Below are 7,466 nucleotides of genomic sequence, written 5' to 3' on the forward strand. Positions count from 1 at the left end.
TCTGGTGATTTTAAGTCGCTATCATCTTTTCCCAGTCTCTGGTTGCACTTCATTCTGTCTATGCTCTGTGTTTCCAGGGCATAGAAACATAGAAACATAGCATAGAAAGATGACGGCAGAAAAGGGCTACAGCCCATCAAGTCTGCCCACTCTACTGATCCACCCCATTAAGTCTGAGTGCATATGACTTAGTTCCTTAGCTCGACCTTCATAGGGATCCCACGTGGATGTCCCATTTATTCTTAAAGTTGAACAAGCTGGTGGCCTTGATCACCTGCACCGGAAGTTTGTTCCAATGATCCACCACCCTTTCTGTGAAGAAGTACTTCCTGGTGTCACCACTAAATTTCCCTCCTCTAAGTTTAAGCGGGTGCCCCCTTGTGACCGAGGGTCCCTTGGGAACGAATATGTCATCTTCCAGCTCTAAATGACCTGTGATGTATTTAAATGTCTCAATCATGTCACCCCTTTCCCTGCGTTCCTCTAGAGTATAGAGCTGCAATTTGCCCAGTCTTTCTTCGTATGAGAGACCCTTGAGTCCGGAGACCATTCTAGTGGCCATCCGCTGGACCGACTCGACTCGGCTCGAAGCACATCTTTACGGTAATGTGGCCTCCAGAATTGCACACAGTATTCCAGATGAGGTCTCACCACGGCTCTGTAAAGTGGCATTATGACTTCAGGTTTGCGGCTGACAAAGCTTCTCTTGATACATCCCATCATTTGCTTTGCCTTGGATGAGGCCTTCTCTACTTGTTTGGCAGCCTTCATGTCTGCACTGATGATTACTCCCAAGTCCCGTTCTTCTGAAGTCCTAGCTAGTGCTTCTCCATTCAAGGTGTATGTTCTGCATGGATTTCTGCTGCCGAGATGCATGACCTTACACTTCTTAGCGTTGAAGCCCAGCTGCCATGGCGAGGACCAGTTTTCCAACGTGATCAGATCCTGCGTCATACTATCCTTGAGATTGCTTTCACTTACTATGTTGCACAGTTTAGCATCGTCAGCGAACAGTGCTACTTTACCCTGAAGCCCCCGGGTCAAGTCCCTTATGAATATGTTGAAAAGGGATGGTCCCAGGACTGATCCCTGCGGCACTCCGCTAGTCACCTCCGATGTCTCAGAGAGGGTGCCGTTGACCACCACCCTCTGAAGTCTTCCACTCAGCCAATCATTGACCCATGCAGTTAGTTTCTCTCCCAACCCCATCGATTTCATCTTGTTTAATAGTCTACGGTGCGGGACACTGTCAAAAGCTTTACTGAAATCCAAGTACACTATGTCCAGAGACTCTCCCGAGTCTAGTTTTCCTGTCACCCAGTCAAAGAAGCTGATGAGATTGGATTGGTATGACCTGCCCCTAGTGAATCCATGTTGACAGGGATCCCTCAGATTTCCCTCATCCAATATCGTGTCTAATTTGCCTTTAAGTAGAGTTTCCATGAGTTTATACATTTGCTGTTTTTCTCTCCTTTTTCACGTTCTGCCCTACATCCATCTTTTCAAAGAACACAGGGGATTTAAGTCCCAACAATTGCTTGGGATGGGATAGAAGACCAATAGTTAACACAAACAAAATCCCTCACCTGTCAAAAAATCTTACATCATCAAAGTTGATAAGTGTTACAAGAATTCACAAAAATAATTCTTAAAATTTTAGTGTGCTCATAGATACTTCAACAGGGCGCCATACAGTGATACAAAGTCACTAATACTGCATAGATTCTTAATCACAGCACATTATATTTAGCGCTAAGGCTTCAATTTTATGTTGAAATGTTCAAATAGCTTTTTCAAACAAGGAGTGTCAGAGCCAGAGGACTCAGGCACCACACTAAAGCAAAAGAAGAAAAAATAAATAAAGGAGACTTCCTGATGTAGCTCTAACGAAATACAGACTGTGCTGAAGCCGAAATACAGCAGTTCAGATAAGTGCTATATCTTTGTTTTTGAAGAGCTACAAGAACATTTCAGTGTGAAATAGAAGCCTTAACACTAAATATAATGTGCTTGATTAAGAACCTATACAATATTAGTGACTTTATATCGCTGTATGTCACCCTGTTGAAGTACTATGAGCACTATTTTTGTGAATTCTTGTAACACTTTTCAACTTTGATGGTGTAAGATTTTTTTGACGGGTGAGGGATTTTGTTTCTGTTAACTACATCCATCTTTGGCATTAACTTTTAACATTCAACTTTCTTACATTTTTCTGCTTTCTTCTCAAAATCTACTTTTCCTTGTCTTACCTTCCCATCTACCCATGTGTACCATCTTCTCTCTCTTTCTTCACCCCTATTCTCATCTATCCATAAGAAGTATTTCTTCTATCTCTCTTCCCTGCCATTGCTGTGCACCATCTCCACCCATTGCTGTGCTCCATCTCCTCCCTCTCTCTCTCCCCTTCCCCTCCATCCCTGTGCACCATCTCTTCCCTCTCTCAAGGCCTGACATCTCTGTCTTCCCCCTTCCCCCTCCTATGGTTTGGCATCTCTGTCCTCTCCCATAGTCCAGCATCTCTCTCTTCTTCCCTCACTCTTCCCATGGTCTAACATCTCTCTCCTTCTCTTCCCTCCTTCCTGCAGTCTAGCATATCTCTCTCTTCTCCTTCTTGCAGTCTGGCATTTCTCTCTCCCCTCCTCCCCTTCCCTAGTCTGACATCTCTCTCTCCTTCCCCTTCCAGTGGTCTGATAATGCTCTCTCTCCTTCCATCACTCTTCTCCAGAATCCGACATCTCTCCCTTCTTTGAGTCATCTCTCCTCCCTCCAGGTGTAACATTTTTTCCTCCCTCATACAGCATCTATAATTCCCAACACTCCTCACAGTATATGCAGCATCTGTCCTTCCCAACCCTCTCCCAGCCCATGCAGCATCTGTCCTCCCTGTTTCCTCAATCTTCTACCCCCAGCCCATGGTGTGTAGCTTATGTTCTTTTCCCTCCCCCCACCCCCGGCGACACCATATCTCTTTTCAGCTCCTGACTCCCCCACACCTCCTCCCCAGTCGCTGTTCTTTTAAATCTTCGGGCAGCCGCAGCATCAACTAATTCAGCCTTTGGCTTGCCCCAGAACCCTTCAATCAGCAGCAGTCCACCTAGGTGGGAACAGGAAGTCACTGCTGAATGAAGACTTCCGGGGCAGGTCGATGGCAGAAGCCTTCATTCAGCAGTGACTTTCTGTTCACACCTAGGCAGGCTGCTACTGAATGAAGGATTCTGGGGCAGGCTGAAGGCTGAACTCATTGACACTATGGCTGCCCGATGATAAAATAACAGCGACCAGGGAGGAGGTATGGGGGAATCAGGCGGTGAAGAGAAATGTCGTGCTACAGGGTCCCATGGGGGGTAAGGGAGGAAAAAATAACACGCTACATGCTGAAAATGTAAAATTAGACCGGCTAAAAGAGGAGGTAGGTGGGGAAGCAGAGCCACCGCCAATTTTGGGGGGGAGGCCACGGCCCCTATGCCCCTCCCTCCCCCCCATTTTGACGCCTATGCAATTATAGATATGGATTTCCATGCTTTGCAGCGCTTAATTCTCTGTTTCCTCCTTTCTGTGTTCGAATAATTTTTATTGAGAATTTATAACAAACAATAAGAAAGACAAATCATTTAAAGAACATGCTAACACAGCAGCAATTGGATTATGTTAAAAACAAATCACTACAAATGCATCACTATGGACTAATATCACTTACCCCACCTTTTACTAAGCCATGATAAAGGTTCCTACAGCACTAAATGCTCCAACACTGCTCTGATGCTCATAGAATTCCTGTGAGCATCGGAGCAGCGTCAGAGCATTTAATGCTCTGGGCTACAGTAGAAACTTCTACCGTAGCATAGGAAAAGAGGGCCCAGAGATGACATTTTTACAGAAAGCTCCAAAGCTTAGTACATTTCATGAAAGAATTTGATTTTTCAACTATAACAGACATAGTTATAAATCAGACAGACTGAATTCCAACAGAATGGCATATTGACTTGTTATCTTTCCACTGTGCAAAGACAGTTTTCAAAGCAATTAATAACAGAATGTCTAATAGCTTAGCTCAGGGGTCCTCGAGAGCCGTATTCCAGTCGGGTTTTCAGGATTTCCCCAATGAATATGCGTTGAAAGCAGTGCATGCAAATAGATCTCATGCATATTCATTGGGGAAATCCTGAAAGCCCACTGGAGTACGGCTCTCGAGGACTGGAGTTCCCTACCCCTGACTTAGCTTGTTCTGTGGTCAGAGATTGAGAAAACCACAGAGATCTAAGTACAATTCAAAGGGAAATTAACTGGAAGGATATTAGATAGCTCCAAACCTCTGAGCAAAATGATTGTAAATTTTTGCAAGAGAAAAGCAAATGCTCCAGAGTTCTAGAATCATCAATGCATGACCAGAGTCCAGAAAGCTTGTAATGTGGTGGCAGCAGAAACCAAAGGTCTGTTAATACAGCCCAGAAAACAAAACCATGGTTTAGTTTTAACGTACCATATTAATGCCATTAGACCATATTGATTGTAAAGAGGTTAATGGAGTACAGCATTTACCGTAATACTAAAGAACTTGTAAAGTTCTGAAGCTGTTTTACCTAGAGTCAATGTTTCAGTCAGAAGTTTCTTTCAAAGATTTGAAATGATAGGTTACTATTTATAATACTGAACCTTAATTTAAGATATCTAACTTAGGCCCCCTTTTATCAAGCCTCATCAGGGGGTTTTTTTATTGCTCATTGCTATGGTAAAAGCTCCGATGTCAGAGGGATGTTGGGGGGGAGGGGTGTAGGGCTTGGTGGCTCTTTTTTTATTTGGTTAGTTTTGAGGTATACTGGAGGGGTTCGGTGCCTATGAGGGAGGGAGGAAGGAATCTCCCTGCCAGTTCAGCTGATCCTTGCAGGGGGAATCCCCATCAGCTGAGCCAGCAAAAATCCCACAAACCGGCTCAGCTGATAGATAATGAAAACAATAAATTTATTTCAGCTATGTCTAATTTGTACGAGATTCTCGCAACATATTTCATACATGATATATTTTTAAATAACAACAAAAATTTTAAAATTTGAAATTTTATAGCAGAAAATTCCACCATTCTAGTGAGAAACAAAACTGTTTTCCCTTCCAGAGTTTTTGGCAGTGCTTGCATGTGTCAAAAGTGTCAAAAGTTTATCTTGATCCCCAACAGGCATGCCAAAATATGCCTTATAGGCATCATACATCTTAGCACATATTCTATGGAGTATTTTTTCTCTCTTGTCTTAATAAATTGGCCGCATACATAGCAAAATGCATCTGCCAGATGCCATCTAAAACAATGTAGATATGTTGTACTTAACTGGAACTGAACTGAGCCAGTGGGCTTAAGATCTCTATAGTTATATTGTACTTATATTTATATTGATGGAAAGATCTAGAAAGTTCTTGAAGTTACTCTAAGGGTACCCTTTACTAAGCCTATGGCCAAAATTAGCACATCAGGCAGCTATTCCTGATTTTGGTCCGTGGTAATTCAGAAATTACCAAGGGTTAAAAAACCACGGCTCATAGGCATGTTTGTTGAGAGACAAATTTTCGCTTATACATGCTATGGTAACAGCACATCTGAAAAGCCCTTACCACCTACCATTTTGCAGGCAGTAAAGGCTCCTGCACTAACCCGGCAGTAAGAAGTGCCATGCACCTTTACCGCAGTGTGCCTTTGTATTGTGGGTACTCATGCCCACAAGCCCCTTCCTCCACCCATCTCCGCCATCACAGCCACAGTAAAACATACCACCTGAATTGCTGCGTAGTAAATCTTTTTTTACCTCAGCGGCAAGTGCGGTGCACCTGTGGTATTGTTTGCCACGCAGCAATACCCTACCGTGCCATAGTAAAAAGGCCGCTAAGTTTACTTAGCTTGGAATTAATCTGAAATGTTCTGCAAAAAAGGTAAATTTCAAAATATCAATGTTCTGGTTACAAAAGCAAAATTTGAAGAGAATGATAGCCATTTTCTATTCTTTTGTGGCATAGACAATTAAGAAAGAACACATTACTCGGGAACAAAAAAAAATAAAGTTTTGTTACATAGTGTTTATTGACTTAGTTGGTTAACATTTTAGTGGCCATACCCCCTCCCCCCATTTTAGACGACGCAGGCAGCTGGGAGGAGGGTGTCCACGTCCCTTTGGGTCATCTATTTTGAGGTAAGGGGGAGGGGCGGAAGAGACGGGGGAGGAGTCACTTGGAAGCAGGGGCATCTCTCCTGCTGCGGTGGGGGCGCTTGGGTCAGGTCACGGCAGGAATTTTAGGGCAGCGGGAAAGTGTGGACATCTCTTCTGCAAAGGCTGGTCACAGCGGGGATTTTAGGGCAGCAGGAGAGAATGGGCATCCTGCTGCAAGGGCTGGTCGCAGTGGGGATTTTAGGGCAGTGAGTGAGTGTGGGCATCTCTTCCGCTGCAAAGGCTGGTCACGGCAGGGATTTTAGGGCAGCAGGAGAAAGTGGGCATCTCTCCTGCTGCAAGGACTGGTTGCAGTGGGGATTTTAGGGCAGCGAGTGAGTGTGGGCATCTCTCCCGCTGTTGTGTTTTTTTTTCTTGACAGCGTTTTTTTCTGCGCATGTGCTCATCACTATCACCAGCGATGGGCACATGCAAATTTAGCAAATCTTCGCTGCTGTCCACCAACCTCGGTTTTTTAGATTCGCTATCAAAACGGCTGTGTTAGCAGTCCGTCGCTTTTTAACGTGGGTTTTTGAGAATCCTGGCCTTAGTGCACTTAAATAGTTCAACCCTTTATGGACCTCTGTCACCTCTCCTTCTCAGTATTGTTCAAGACACAACCATTGGAATGATTTCTCTCCTTCTGTCAACACAAACTTGGAAGAGGAATTTCTTCTCTTTTTTTTCTCCTGTTTTTACCTCCTGCTTTCTGTGTCTTTGCACAATACTTCTCAACTCAGCTATTTAATTCCCAGCTCTAGCACTGGCTCTCTTTGCTCTTGAAAACTAATCGGCAGGTGGAGGGGCTCTGATTTTTCCCTACAGTGATCAGGAGCAGGAGAAGGAGAAAATCTTTAAATGAGTGTGATATACTCCTAATGAGTGAGACTTGGTATCTCTGAATATACCGTACCTATTAAGAGTGGAGGTTGATTCACCATTAAAGCTTTGAAGAGCTGGAATTTTATTGCCTAGAATATAAGCTAGAAAAGTTCATTCCAGGTTAATAATGCTTCCCAGCAGTGCTAGGGTTGTACAATACAAAGCTTGGATAATCCCCAGCAAATGATCTGCTATAGGTTTTTGGATGATGTTCAGAGAACCTCCCTTGCCACTTTTTTCACTGTTTAGCAAGATTTATTATTAAAGTCTTCCCTGTAAATGCTTCTTATCTGCACATGCAGCTTCTATTACATGAGTTTATTTGTCGTGTAGATAATTCCAATGCACTTTCTACTTGACTGTTAAAAGCAAACAGAACTAGAAGCTCTGACT

This window comes from Geotrypetes seraphini, chromosome 5 (assembly GCF_902459505.1).
Source record: "Geotrypetes seraphini chromosome 5, aGeoSer1.1, whole genome shotgun sequence".
NCBI classification, from domain to species: Eukaryota; Metazoa; Chordata; class Amphibia; order Gymnophiona; family Dermophiidae; genus Geotrypetes; species Geotrypetes seraphini.